The sequence below is a fragment of the Monodelphis domestica genome, chromosome 4 (genome assembly GCF_027887165.1).
Source record: "Monodelphis domestica isolate mMonDom1 chromosome 4, mMonDom1.pri, whole genome shotgun sequence".
Lineage (NCBI taxonomy): Eukaryota > Metazoa > Chordata > Mammalia > Didelphimorphia > Didelphidae > Monodelphis > Monodelphis domestica.
In genome coordinates this window covers 275,182,740-275,198,351 of record NC_077230.1, presented here as the reverse complement: position 1 = coordinate 275,198,351, position 15,612 = coordinate 275,182,740, and the positions used below count along the sequence as shown (strand labels likewise).

Below are 15,612 nucleotides of genomic sequence, written 5' to 3'. Positions count from 1 at the left end.
TGCATTGAAGTAAAGCTAGAAGCTGCATCTAGCTAAACCATAAACAGGTTTTACATCTCAGGCTGTCCTCACATTGATACTAGGTTAACAGAAAAAGCTAAATTTAGAACTTTGATAAACTAGTTTTGGTTTTTTGGGGGTTTTACAATTGTTCCTTAATTTTTCCTACATTAATTATTTCCCTTCTTTATTAAAAAAAAAAGTAATACCAAGGACCATCTCTAGAAAGAATAATTCTACTTTTGATAAGCTAGAGGAGAAAAGCTGTTAAGCAAATTGTTAAGGGATATTCTCCAACAATATTGTAAAGACAAACAACTTTGAAGAACTTAAGAATTCTGATTAATTGCAATGACCAACCACAATTTCTGGGAGTCCATGATCAAATATGTTACCCTACTTTTGTTAGAGAAGTGACAGACTCAGTGCAGATTGAGACAGTTTTTTGGATATGGCTAATGCAGGAATATGTTTTGCTTAACCATAAATATTTCTTAGGGATTTTTTTTTCTTTTTAATGAAGGGGAGGTGAGAGGTAAGGAAAAATAAGGCTTTTTTAATTGAAAAAAAAAGTTTAAAAAGGATATCCCAGATTCAGTCTAGTTCATAAAATTTTATATCAATTTGTATTAGAAAATTCACATCAGAAAGCTCTGTATTACTGCTATTTAAAAGACCAAAAAAAGATAGGATGAATTCCCTTGCAGAGAAACAGAAAGCAATTTACAAACCCTGACTTTTAGTAATGAAATAAAATACAGTAGTATTATCAATGATGATGCATTTGAAAAACACTTCCTAGTCAGCAAAGTCATTTCTATTAGAAATAATATAAAAGACATAGGATAGGGTTATATTCCAGATGGTAGATTCCCTCAGATCTCTAAGGAAGAAAAAGTGTGAATTAGAAGAATTATTCTTAGTACAGTCCTTTGCTAGGTGATGTGAACTTCACACATGGACTTCTATATCTCAACTTTTATATGGACAAGCTGATTAAGCTGTTTAAAGAGTGCTTCTGTTCTTAGCTAGGCTTGGACCCTGGTTTGCCCTTAAAAGGCCTTGATCTAAGATAATATCACTACCTCAGCCATTAATTCAGTAGTAGAGATGAGAATTTTCCTTAGTTCCTTGGAATCATTATCCAGGTCAACTCTGTTGACAAATATTCTAGGAAGAAAACTTCTTTCAATAGAATTATTATGATGATAATAATAGGTTTCACCTTTTCCCACTCTAAGATCTTCTATGACCTGAGTTAGACTACTTTCACAAATGGTACAAAGACACAAAAGATTTCTAGATACCCTAATAAAACAAAGATTATCTTGTGGTCATTGTATATTGTGGTCATTGACTGTGTACACTGATATTACTCTTCAGTTTGCCTCATTCAGGAATTACTAAACTCCGGTTTTAAGACAATATTGCTGAAATTTCTCATAACAGGTTTAAAGGCTAAGGAACAATTCTTCAAACACTTAATAAGTTCCTAGAATTGGCAAAGTCAATGCCAAGGTACTGAGAGGATTACAAAGATGTATATGATCTGATTTCTCCATCTTCAGAGTTGACAGCCTAGTTGGAAATGAAGCAGAGAGAATACATACAAATAAATGATACAAAGTGAAATATGAAAACTGCATAAAAGATAGAGTAATACAAAAGTTCTGGCTGAAGGGGTAGAAAGTCTGTTAGCACAATGCACACAATAACAACATTATAAAGACAAACAACTTTGTAAAAATGTATTTTGCTTGACTGTTTATTTTAAACCAAGGATTTTGTCTCCCCGTCCCCCCCCTCCTTCTTTCTAATTCAAGCAGAGAACTCATGGTTATTGATATGGTAGCCAAAGGAAAAAAGAAAAGAAGGTCACTGAAACATTTTTTTACCCACAGAGGGAAGGCCAGGAAGAATCATAAATAAGTAAGAATACCTTTGGAAGTTAATGTTGAATTCATCAAATATTAAAAAAGAAAAGCAATCTGTGGGTAATAGATCACCAGGTTCAGATACAATCCCCTTTTTTCTCTTCTACTATATATTTAGAAATATTCATTTCATGTTTAAATTCAGAAATTTTTTTATTCAAAACACTGTTTTAGAGGGTCCCCCTATCCCCCAACAAGGAGTCTCTTATCCATACAGTAATATTATTCACGATTGTTTGGAAGATGTAGCAACAGAAATAACCTTGTGAACAAAAAGATGGGTGCTTAACAGTGGTATTCGCCACTATGACAATGGAGATTCAGCACACAGTACAAGTTGTAGAGAGCTTTCTTGTGAGTGGTGAGGTTCTCTGGATGTTCCTTTTTGTGGAAAATGTTATGCTGATTGCTTGTTTGTATATATTTGTTTGTTTACTATTTCTCCCTTTAGACAGCTCCTTGAAGGCAGGGACTGTTTTTTAGCCACTTATGTATCCCCCCCAATACCTACCACAGGGCCTGGAAAATAGTAGGCACTTAATGAAAGTTCATTGACTGATATTTGGACGTATACTCCATCAGTAAGCATCTTTGAAAGACAGTGTTGATGGATAATAAGTTGATGGATAATAAGTCCAGAGGTGAACAGGAGAAAGAGAAGCACAGTGAACTGCTTTTAGGAAGCTGCAAAGTTTTTTGTTTACAAACCCCAAGCTTCCTCTAAAAGCAAAGGCTCTTGTTTTCTTTTCTTGTTTTCTTGTTTAACATTTACCAGTATTGCATGAAAGACAATGAAATATCAACATCATTGTCTCTAAGGACTAAAGATGAATATCAGAGAAATATGAGTGATGGTCTAGAAGGTTAATATGCAAGAGGGGGAAAAAAAAACAGCTTCCCAGCAAAATTCACTGATGAGGCTCTCATTTCCAAGAGATACAAGGAATTGATCCAAATTTATAAGAACTATTTCCTAATTAATAAAGGATTAAAACAGATTCTCAGGAAGAAATCCAAGATATTGAAAGTCATGTAAAAGGTACTTCAAATCACTAATAAGAGAAATGGAATTTAAAGTAACTCTAAGATTTTGCTTCATGCCTATCAGATTGAAGAGCTGACAAAATAGAAAATGACAAATGTGTGTGTGTGTGTGTGGGGGGAACTGAAGGGAAACAGACACATTGATGCATTGTTGGTAAAATTGTGAATTGGTCTAGTCCAGTGATAGCAAACCTATGGCACGAATGCCAAAGATGGCACAAGGCCACCCTCCCCACCCACCCACCCCAGAGTTCATTACGAGAAAGGAAGAGACTTTGGTGGAGCTGCTCCCCTCCCTCTCTCCACTGTGCCTGATGACATTTTTTCACATCACCTACCCCTCCAACCAGCAGCCCAGAGTGAATGCTTTCTCCCTCCCTTCTGTGTATGTGTTTGTGTGTATGGTGGGCATAACACTCAGTCTGGGGGTGGGGTCTGGCACTTTGGCTCTAAAAGGTTCACCATCACTGGTCTAGTCATTCCAGAAAGCAGTTTAGCCAAAGAGTTACTAAATTGTGCATACTCTTTGACTCTAGCAATATCATTACTAGGCCTATGGACCAAAGATATAAATAAATGGAAAAGGAAAAAGATCCACATGTACAAAAATATTCATAGTAGCTTTTTTGTAGTGGCAAAAAATTGGAAACTAAAAGGATGTTTATATATTGAGGAATGAATGGCTGAACAATTATGCTTTATGCTTTATGAATGTAATGGAATACTATTGTGTCAAAAGAAATGATGAAAGGGACAGTTTCATTGAAACCCAACAAGAAGTCATCATGTGTCAGAGTTTATGCTAATTGGCTCTGGAAGGTCTTGTTGAATTCATCAGAGAATCTCTCTGTCCTCAAAAACCAATGCTGGTGAATAAGTTGCAATTATTTTCACAGTGGGGTTTTTGTAAATACCTATTATTAATTTTGTAATTTTTAATGATCAAAACCTTCCATAGTCTTCTTCCAATAACAGTATGGAACTTGAATTCTTGCAAGCTGTGCAAGTAAAGCATAAGCTCCATATGATCTATCATATGGATATCTAGAAAGGTTTTGAGTATGCTATCATACTAGATCTAATCTGTTTTCACAGGCCCAATCTAGCTACTCAATAAAGCATGTTATCTGTAAGCTGATGACCAAGTGATAAATTCTTTTAGACATGGCAACCATATTTGGACCATGGGTCTTTTCTTACTATCTCTGTCTTCCTTAGGGTATATTCCTAGCAGCAGCATCTATGTGTCAAAATATATGAACATCTTAATCACATCTTTAGCATGACTCCAAATTTTTTTCCAGAGTCATTAGAGCAATTCATAGTTCCATCAACACTGTATTAGTGTTTTTGGACCCTAGCAGGCCCTCCAAGGTAGGAGAGTCAATTAGAGAATGGGGGAGAAAAAGGAAGCTTATAAAGGATCTCACATTTTCTCAATAAATTAGAAGTAAAGGTTCTCTACAAAGAGGGAGGGGATGTACGGGAGTTTTGAAGGGAGAAGATAAGGTTTAGAACAGCTGCTATGTGGGATGGGATAAGCCAATTAAGAGAGAATAAGAGGACTGCCATATAACAGAAAGAACCAGTTTTAATTAGATAATTTAATTTTTTTTATTAGTATAAGATTAAGTCTGTTTAACTTTGGTGACATTGACATTTTAATTATATTGGGACAACCCAGGCATGGGCACTGAGTATTCCTTCAACTATTTAAGTTATTTTATAACTAAATTCATATAATTATTAAGTGTGCTTTGGTAGCCTGACTCCCAAACATATTATGCATTTTTTAGTTATTTTAAATTATATTTCACTTCTATTTTTGCCTCCTGGATTCAGTTATTATCACAGAGAAATGCTGTTGATTGCTGGGGGTTTATTTTGTAGCTTGAAATTCTGCTGAAGCTATTGGGTCAATGAGTTTCCTGATTCCCTAGGATTTTCTGAGTAGATCACGTCATCAGGAAAAATGGAGATTGTCACCTTTTACCTTTCTTTATGTCTTTACTTTTTTTCTCTTGACAATGCTACTACTGCCAGTCCAGTTATGTGGTTTCCTATTGGGGTATTTAGCAGCACTTGAACATGAGTAGAAAAAGTAGATAGTGGGAATGACGCAAGGTTGGGGTTTGGCAAGGCATGAGTAATGAAAAGGCAGGACAACAAAGCTTTCAGAGGGCAGAAGAAATTTTATAATTGAATCAGTTAACTATGTCCTATAGACATAGGAAAGTTAAGCCACAGCAATAGAGATGGAATGACTAGATCATGAGGGAAGGGCACAGAACAGAAAGTGAGGCACAGGGAGATGAAAGGATATAAATATTCTGGAAGAGAAATCTACTTTTAAAGAAAATCTACATTTTTAAAAGTCTAGTGAATTAAAACTGATCTCTCCCTTACTCAAAAACTGAAGAAAAGTAAAAGGAATAAAAATAGTACATAGAAAAAGTCCTTCATAATGATAATTATGTAGATTTAAGCTCAGTGTTTTCCAATTCTCTTCAATTACACAGTCTATATTTGAGGATATACAGTTATTGCAGGCTTCCTAACAGCCCAATAGAACATCTCAGGGGTTTTAGAATCAGACAAGCACAGGTAGTAAAATTTGTATACTAATCCCTCTGGCTGCTGCCAACAATTAGAAATTTCTAAACTCCAATTCTCTAGATCAGTGATTGTGTCTCCCTCAACAACCTATTCTCTAAACCAAGTGTTCTTAACCTTTTTTGGCAAACTGAGGAAGCCAATGAATCCCTTCTCAGAATATGACTTTTAAGAGCATGAATTAATAGTAATAATGATGATAATGGCTTGCATTTATGTAGCATTTTGTATATGTTATCCATATAACAATCCTGTGAGGTAGGTATTACTATTACCTTCATTTTACAGATGAGGAATTTAGGCTAAGAGATGTTAAATGATTTGTCCAAGGTCACCCAGCTAATACAAACTTGAAGCAGAATGTTTAACTCAGTTCTTCCTGACTCCAGATCCAATGCTCTATCTATTCACCACCTAGATGTTTAGTAAGAGTGAGTATTTACATAATGCTTTTACAATTTGAAAAGCACTTTAAATACATTATCTCATTTGATCTTCAAATATTTTTATCCTCATTTAATCGATGTGGAAATGGAGACAAAGACTTCCCAGGATCACACAGCTAGTAATTGTCTGAAGCAGGATCTGAACTCAGGTCTTTCTGATTCCAAGCCCACCAATCTATCCACTGCCATCAGTGGATAGCAAGTTACCTAACAACAGAAACCAATTATACTGAAACACAATTATCAGAGTATTTTTAAAAGTCTGAAGAACCTGAGTTGGATCATAGCTGCGCTCTTTGTGGTGGCCCAAAACTGGAAAACGAGGGGATGCCCATCAATTGGGGAATGGCTGAACAAACTGTGGTATATGTTGGTGATGGAATACTATTGTGCTCAAAGGAATAATAAAGTGGAGAAGTTCCATGGAGACTGGAACAACCTCCAGGAAGTGATGCAGAGCGAGAGGAGCAGAACCAGGAGAACATTGTACACAGAGACTAATACACTGTGGTATAATCGAACGTAATGGACTTCTCCATTAGGGGCGGTGTAATGTCCCTGAACAACTTTCAGGGATCCAGGAGAAAAAAAACACCATTCATAAGCAAAGGATAAACTATGGGAGTGGAAACACCGAGAAAAAGCAACTGCCTGAATACAGAGGTTGAGGGGACATGACAGAGGATAGACTTTAAATGAACACTCTAATGCAAATACTATCAACAAAGCAATGGGTTCAAATCAAGAAAACATCTAATGCCCAGTGGACTTACGCGTCGGCTATGGGGGGTGGGGGGGAGGAAAAGAAAATGATCTATGTCTTTAACGAACAATGCTTGGAAATGATCAAATAAAATATATTAAAAAAAAAAAAGTCTGAAGAACCTGAGTTGGGAACTCTTACTTCAATGATTACAAAGGGAAAAAAAGAAAGAAGGGGATGCTGAATTTAAATGATTCCCATATTCAAATATTAGCAAAAAAAGCATAAGATTACATAAACAAAAAAGTGACAAAATTTTAGTAAGAATCCAGTTCCATTACTATAATTGTAGTTGTCTGGTCATCCCCCTCAACTCCTGGGGCAATTCTCTAAGATTGGAAGTTGCTGAGTAGTTACAGATATATATCAGTAGAGGATACATTCACAGTTGCCCTGAACCCATGGAAATTGCAGTTCTGCCTCCTCCATAATTATACCTGCAAAATATACAGATCACAAAATGATAGGTCTGAAGCTAGAAGGGACTTCAAAAGTCATCTATTCCAACTTCTTCATTTTACAGATGAAGAAGCTGAGGTCTATAAAGGTTAACATTATTTGCTATGAGTCATATAGTTGGCAAACATTGGAGGAGGGATTCCCTTGGTCAGGCCCACTGATTTTTCCACTGTATACAGTATTCCAATTTCTTTGTAATTTGAAGACTATTTGGGTAGAATTAGTTTAACTGAACAAATATCGTATACAGATGGAAGTTATCAAGCTTTACCGTTTCAGAGATAGTTGTGCTGTTTTATTTGGGTGTATTTTAGCTGAATAGTTTATAATAATCCCATACCTCTTCTTCTAGAAGCTCAGATGTTGTGAAATCATCGAGATCCAGGATTCTCTAATGAGTTAGTGTGAGTTAGTAAATTTACTAAGAGTAAAGGCAAATAGATGTGTCAAAAAAAAAAAAAAGCACTCCTCAAAGCTGCTTTTTGAGTCTCTCCAAAGATAAACACAATAACCCCTGAGCCAGGTGACACTGAAGGTTGTTTATATTTGGACCCAGCATAAGGTAAGAAAGCATGACAATCTTTGCTTTGATACCCAAGAAAACCTAACCTTCAACATGTATTTATACAGGGGAAAAGCCTTATTATCACCCCTTCTTCACTTCCTACATGGGCTAATACAACAGCTTCCTAATTGAACTTTCCAGCTTCCAGTCTCTCTCCTGAAAACCATCCCACATGTCAAAATAATCTTCCTAAAACACAAGTCTGGCCAAAAGTCTCTCCTCAGCTCAAGAATCTTCAAGGGCTTCCTATTGTCTCAAGGATAAAATATAAACTCCTTAGCTAGGAATTTAAAATCCTTTACAGTCTTAACTCCAGTCTACCTTTTCAGCCTTTTAGAGCATTATTCCACCTCATACATACCACCTTCCAGCCAATCTGACCTACTTGCAGCTGTTTTCCTGAACTTGACACTCAATCTCCCCAGGTTTCATGCTTTTGCAAAGCAGTCCCTTACACAAAGAATATACTCACTATATCTTCATCTCTCCCTCTCAGAACAGTTATCTACCAGAGTAGAAGCCATACCTTTATCCCAAAGGGTGTCATCCTTCCAACACATGGGTGGCATCCTCTTCTCCCCTTGATGACCAACTGGGGGCTTATTTCCACCTTTTCTACTCCATCCGATAGCAGTTCCTATCTCCTCCCTTCTGAATCAGGTGTAGTCCCTTTTAAGATAGTTTTAGCCTATCCACTATCCAGATCAGCAAAACAGAAGCTGATAGTGCTATTGGGAAAAATAAAATACATTTCCCCAGACTGCCTGGTGGCATATGTTCAGGGCAGACCACACTTAAGAAGGAGTAGGAACCTCTCCTTCCCAATTTTTCTTTTCTTTCTGGGTGGGTCAAAGTGAGCTTCACAGGATAAGCTAGCATGTAGGCTATAATCTATATTTTAGATATCATGACATATTTTTCCACCAAAATTCACTGTCCCTCTTCCAAATTTCTCAATTTCTTTCAAGGATGCTACCATTCTTCCAGTCACATAGGTTTAACAATCTTGGTGTAATCAACTCCTCATTTTTACTCCCTCTGCATATCAAATCAGTTGTCATTTCTTAGGTTTGTATATTCACATCTTTTTCATGTCTCCTTTCCTCTATTCATATAGCCCCCTAATTTCAGGCTCTCATCACTTTTCACCTGGACTACAGATAGAAATAATTGCTTGTTCTCCCTGATTCAATTCTCTCTAATCCATCCTCTACCTAACTGCCAAAGTAATTTTCCTAAATTCCCCTACTCAAAACTCTGGAAGCTTCCTACTAATTTTATGAACTAATATTATTTCTTACTATCTCTAGGATAAAATATAATATATTTATAATAATATATATATCACATCCTTTTAAGAATTTTTGTGTAAATATCATGATGGACATAATTATTAGTACACTAGTACACAATTCAATTTATAAACAAGTAAATACACATTTTTTTTGCTGACAAGGGTACATGATTAAAAAAAATTATGGAATACAATCCCAAGGATCCTTTAAGACTTAATTTATAAGCCATCTCCTATGGGAAGACTTTCTAATCCTAGCTTATTCCTTGCATACCCTTCTCCCTCCATTATCATATAGGCAGATATCCCCCAGTAGAATAAAAGTTCTTTTTGGGCCAAGACTATTTTTCATTTTGCCTCAGTACTCACTAGTACTTAGTCCATTATCTTGTACATAGTAGGAGCTTAGAAAATGCTTGTTGGGTTTAACCAAATATTTGTGGCACACCAAAGCGGTTTCTTCAATTGTGGAATGGACTAGGAAATAATCATAAGCTACTAAATAAAACTTTTACTTTTTATAATTATATTCTGAAAGTTGTGACCACATATTTCTGTATCTGTAATAAGACATGTTACACACAATAATATTCTACTACATACACTACTTGTGTTACTAATATACAAAGATTAGGAGATTTTGGTTTTATTATTGGTTTACTGGTTCTATTTGAGAAACTTTTAAAAAAATTAGTCCCTACTGGAATGACCTCCAGGAATTGATGTAGAGTGAGAGGAGCAGAAGCAGAACTTATACACAGAGACTGATACACTGTGGTACAATCGAATATAATGTACTTCTTCATTAGTGGCAATGTAGTGATCCTGAACAGCGTGGAGGGATCTACGAGAAAAAAAATTATCCACATTCAGAGTTAAAACTGTGGGAGTAGAAACACCGAAGGAAAACAACTGCTTGAATACATGGGTTGAGGGGATATGATTGGGGATGTAGACTCTAAATGAACATCCTAATGCAAACACCAACAACATGGAAATAGGTTTTGATCAAGGACCCGTGTAATACCCAATGAAATTGCACATCAGCTACAGGAACAGTGGGGATAGGGGAGGGAGGGAAATAATAATATGATTCTTGTAACCAAGGAATAATGTTATAAATTGACTAAATAAATTAATTTAAATTTTTGAAAAATAGTCCCCAACAAAATGTAAAAAACTGTAATTTGTTTGGTCAGATCAAAATGCAGAAAACAATAATGCACAACACTTAAATGTTAAAAATAAATGAGGAAGGAACAAGAGACAAAGCCTAAAGGAGAGCCCAGAAAGAAATTTTAAAAGGCACTATCAATTTTTTGGTATGTATTCTTTACCACTGCACAAACATACATAACTCAAATCATTTGTCTTCAGGCAAAGTGGTAGAACTTGGAAGGATGTAATCTAACTGGCTAAATTACCATATATTGCTAATTAGCTGAATGATGTTACTAATAAAGCACTTCAAACTGCAAAAGTTAAAATCAAAAAGACCTAAAAGTTCTTATTCCAGAATGAATTAACTGGTGGTGGTGGTGGTGGTGGTGGTGGTGGTGGTTGTAAGCATAAATTCTTTGAGACTTAGAAATGGCACATCTCCTAGACTTTTTAGTTCTGCTATTGAAAGCCCAGTGTCTGCAAGAAAGACATTTCATGTTTGAGATAAATTGGATTAAGAGGAAAAGGGATTTATAATTAAATTATCACTTCATAATGAAAATAATTTAAAAATACCAATCCAATGTGATAAATCTCAATTCCAAAGCTCTAGTTTCATGGTTGATGTTGCTATGGTTTAAACATATTTTTCCTTCCTGCTTCTGCCAGATGATAGCAAACTACAAGCAACTGAGTTTTATTTCTCTAAAATAATATATTATATAAAGTTGTTCTGACTAGTTATACTGGAATCCAACTCTGGAGGATATTTTTCACAATTTGCAGAATGTTTGAACACTGCAGGGGAATTCTTAGATGGTCTTTAGCCCCCCCACTTCTTTTTTTCCTCCTCCTAACCCCTGTTAGTTACTACTATAAAGTCAAGAAAGCTGGGAAAAAGTACAAGAAATCTAAGAAGTCTGAATTTTTTTTTTGGGTGGAAACTATCTAAAGGAAAGTGTTAGTCAGATCTCATAAAGTGGTATATTAGAAAGAGGGCTGTCTTTGCAATATTGGGACCTGGATTTGAATTCTGGCTCTTTTCCAAGTCACTTTAACTGGACCTCAATTTCATAATATAAAATAAAGAGCGAGGGGGACTGGATTAGATGATCTCTAAGGTGCTTTTCAGTTTTAATCTTATCATCTATTGCCACTTACTTCATTTCGTTATAACTTTGTTTATAATTCTATTTGGACTATTAGAGGTGGTTGGATGGAGTTAATGAGAGGAATTTGAGAAGCTTGGTATTTAAATTTTGCTTATTTCTCCCAATGGATTAAGTCTTATTTCTTATATTCTACACCTTCTTGCCACTGTTGTTACCTACTTAATCTAGCATACTTTCACTAAGATCCCTTCTTTCCTCTAATTTCTCCAAGAGGCTGTACAGAGGCAAAATTCTACCTGTCCTTGATATAACAAGATAATTATCTCACATTATTTCTTTTAGAGAAACAAAATCTCTCATAGCTTTTCTTTCCCAACACATCTTCCTCCCAGTAACCCATTCAGGATCTGACTGTGGTAGTCTGAATAGCAAAGCTCATAAATTTCCATAAATTTTTCTATCAATCCAGACTAATTACTCCCAAAATCTAAATCTTCAGTCCTAAACAATCACCAGTACCATACTTCTAACAAATAAATGTTGAAACTTGGAAGTTCACCACCAACTCCAACCCAAAAGCAGTAGAAAACACATTTGACCAGGAAATTGTAGTTCCAGTTATCTTAACTTTGTGGTCATGGGCAAATCACTTCATGTCGTTGGGTCTCAGTTTCAAGTGCAAAATCAAAGGGCTGGAATGGTTGATTTTTAAAATTCCTTTGAATTCTAATTTCTATATCCAAAATCTTAATTCTTCCTTCCAAAAGAGGTTCCTCTTCCCAACTTTTGTCAAGGTATTACCATTTTTTTTCTCACTCAGTCTAGAAGCCTTGGAAATACTTCCATTTACCAAGTTTTTTTCTGTTTCCAAACTGCTCTCTTAACACTATGAGGCAGGTAGAGTATGTAATTTTTATTTTTTCTTCTTAACTGGAACTGTGTTGTCATTGGTATGGGGAACTACTCAGGAGGAAATTCTCTCCACCATAACAGATCAGCAAGTGTTTTGCAACTTGTCTTAAGAGTTGCACAGGACACTGAGGGATTAAATGACTTGCCCAGGGCCACATAGCCAAGACATGTCATTTCCTGCCTCAGATTATTATCTTATTTTACAAATAAGGAAACTGAGGTTTAGAGAGATTAAGTAGCTAGTGCACAGTAACAGAGTTAAGAGGTTTAATCAAGACTTTAGGAAGTGCCTTTTGCATTTTTTTAAATAATCCTTATATTTGTCTTACAATCAATACTGGGCACTGGTTCTAAGGCAGAAGAGCAGTAAGGTCTAGGCAATGGGGGTTAAGTGACTTGCCAAGGGTCACACAGCTAGGAAGTGTCTGAGGCCAATTTTTTTTTTATTTAGTCAATTTAGAACATTATTCCTCGGTTACAAGAATCATATTCTATCCCTCCCTTCCTTACCCCCACACTTCCCGTAGCCCACGTGCAATTCCACTGGATATTACACGTGTCCTTGATCAGAACCTATTTCCATATTGATGTTTGCACTAGGATGTTCATTTAGAGTCTATATCCCTAATCATGTAGTCCAGCAGTTGTTTTTCTTTGGTGTTTCTACTCCCACAGTTTTTCCTCTGAATGTGGATAATTTTTTTTTCTCATAGGTCCCTCCACGCTGTTCAGGATCACTACATTGCCACTAATGAAGAAGTACATAATATTCAATTGTACCATAGTGTATCAGTCTCTGTGTACAATGTTCTCCTGGTTCTGCTCCTTTCACTCTGCATCAATTCCTGGAGGTCATTCCAGTTCACATGGAATTCCTCCAGTTTATTATTCCTTTGAGCACAATAGTATTCCATCACCAACATATACTACAATTGAAGGGCATCTCCTCATTTTCCAATTTTTTGCCACCACAAAGAGTGCAGCTATGAATATTCTTGTATATGTATTGTTCTTTATTATCTCTTTGGGGTACAAATCCAGCAGTGCTATGGCTGGGTCAAAGGGTAGACAGTCTTTTAGTGCCCTTTGGGCATAGTTCCAAATTGCCCTCCAGAATGGTTGGATCAATTCACAACTCCACCAGCAATGTATTAATGTCCCAACTTTGCTACATCCCCTTCAGCATTCATTACATTCCGTTGCTGTCATGTTAGCCAATCTGGTAGGTGTGAGGTGATACCTCAGAGTTGTTTTTATTTGCATCTCTAAGGCCAAATTTGAACCCAGGACCTCCTATCTCTAGGCCTGGCACTCAATCCACTAGCCACCTCGCTGCCCCCTCTTATACAGTTTAAAAAAAAAATACTTTTTTGACATCTTTGTTTTTACATAACCTACATTTCCCACTGCAGTACTCCTCCCCACTCATCCCTTTGTGAATGGTTACATTTTTGAGATAGGAGTTTGAACAAAAGTCAGGAGAGCAGCTTCTTAAACACAAAACACTTAGTTTATTATTAGGAAAATACAGATATGAAATAGGAAGGAGGAAAGTGAGAGTAATCTTAGAGTAGCTTATAACTATACCTAAAATCCCAATCCTATCTAAAATTTTTCTAAAACACCCTAAATCTATCTGGCTTCAAGGGCAGTGCCTTCTGCCAGAGCTGGGTTCTGGCTTAGCTTTTCTACTTTATCTAATAATTTTCTCACTATCTATCTACCTATCTACCTAAGATACTCAATAATCAATAAGACTACTATAGAAAAAATGTTTAATGAAAAGAAAAAAGTACAGCAAAACTAATGAACATGTCAAAAAAAAAAAGGACTTATATCAATAAACATTGCCTAATATGTGCTGGGCAGCTGGCTAAACCCTGCTCTTTTTACTGTTCTTAATTCTTAATGAGGGTTGCCCGGGATTAGGATTAGACAGTGCTTTCAATCTAGCTACTCCATTTCTTTCAACATGTATGGATATCTCCCATTGCTTATTCAGACTAAGAAACACTGTGCATCTGGGTCTCTAACTTCCTAAACTTTCAATTTGAGGGTATGCATTTCTTCAAGAGACAATGGAATAAACTGAAAAAAAAAAGACTTAGGCTATGAAAGGAGGAAAAGATAGGCAACATTTTCAAAGAATCCTAGAGCTGGAAAGGACCATAAAAGCTTTTAGTTCAACTTCTTCACCCTATGCAGGATTTCTCCTTATTATATCTGCCAATCTGACAATCTGCCAATCTGTAAAAGACCTGGGAGTTGATAACATTTTTTCACTATCCAATATTTTATTACTCCTCCAATAGAAAAACAAATAACTTTAACGGTAGGATGGTGTCAGGAACTTGGGTTATATTCCAAACGTACACCAGTAACCAGTTATTCATCTTTTCAGGGTCTCAGTTTAATCATCTGTAAAATAAAGGGGTTGAACTAGAGGATCGCTTCCCTTTCTCTGTCCTATGATCTATACCATTCTAGAGGCCTAGTTGGGAAGTATATGTATTTGGAGAAATTGTGCCTGTCTGTGAGTATTAAGAATACCTTCATTTCATGGGGGGGGAGGGGGGGTTGAATTTGGAGATGAATTTGACAACCTAATACAGAGGAGAACCAGTTGAGGGAGTTTTTCTTCTTGATTGGAGGGGCAGAGAAGCAAAAGGATCCTATGAAATGAAGTCTTAGGAGAAGACATGAGAAGGGTGGTAGGGTTGGAGACACTGACACTACTGAAAGGGCCCTCAGGTATTGAGGGGTGGGGGGGAGAGGAAGAACTGGAGCCGTTCCCTGGGCAGTCCCAGAAGGTACAAAGAGGAGAGGAGTTTGGGAGCTCAGAGAAGGCATCCCGAGAGCATCCCTGAGCGTCCGGAGGGTCTCGTCTCTGAGAGGCTGCGGTTCCCCTGGGATCCTCCGGCTGGCGCCCTAGCCGAGGAGGGAAGGGGTCCCCGAGGAACGTTGGGGAGGGTCGCCAGGGAGAGGGCGGGGGTGGGGAGATGTTTTTAACTGAGACTGTCCTCTGTCCTCAGATGAGGAGTGCCGAGGAAGTAGTCTCAGAGGATGCGGAGCCCGGGGTCAGGGAGGGCGAGCGATGCCGGAGACATCCCTCAGTACACTTCCCGTGCCGGTCCCAAACCCCAACTCACCCGAATCGCCTCAGTCCGGCCCTCCGCCTGCCGCCACCGTTCTCCAGCTGCTGCTACCGGCCCGCGCAGCCGCACTAAGCGCTGGACAGCCCCACGTGACGGACCGGCCACTCGGTCGGCTCCACCTCCTCACTCTTTCCCACGTGATCTTCTGGAGCCT

At 37.2% G+C, this 15,612-nt stretch overlaps 1 protein-coding gene across 2 annotated transcripts in view; it reads right to left on the bottom strand.

The window, feature by feature from the left end:
- Positions 1-15,591, bottom strand: part of FAM118B (family with sequence similarity 118 member B) — an 83,370-nt gene extending 67,779 nt beyond the window's left edge. For both annotated transcript variants that reach the window (XM_007495092.3, XM_056794580.1), the window contains exon 1: positions 15,453-15,591. The gene's annotated coding sequence lies outside the window, so the exon portion shown is untranslated. The remainder of the gene's footprint in view (positions 1-15,452) is intronic.
- Positions 15,592-15,612: the final 21 nt, after the last annotated feature.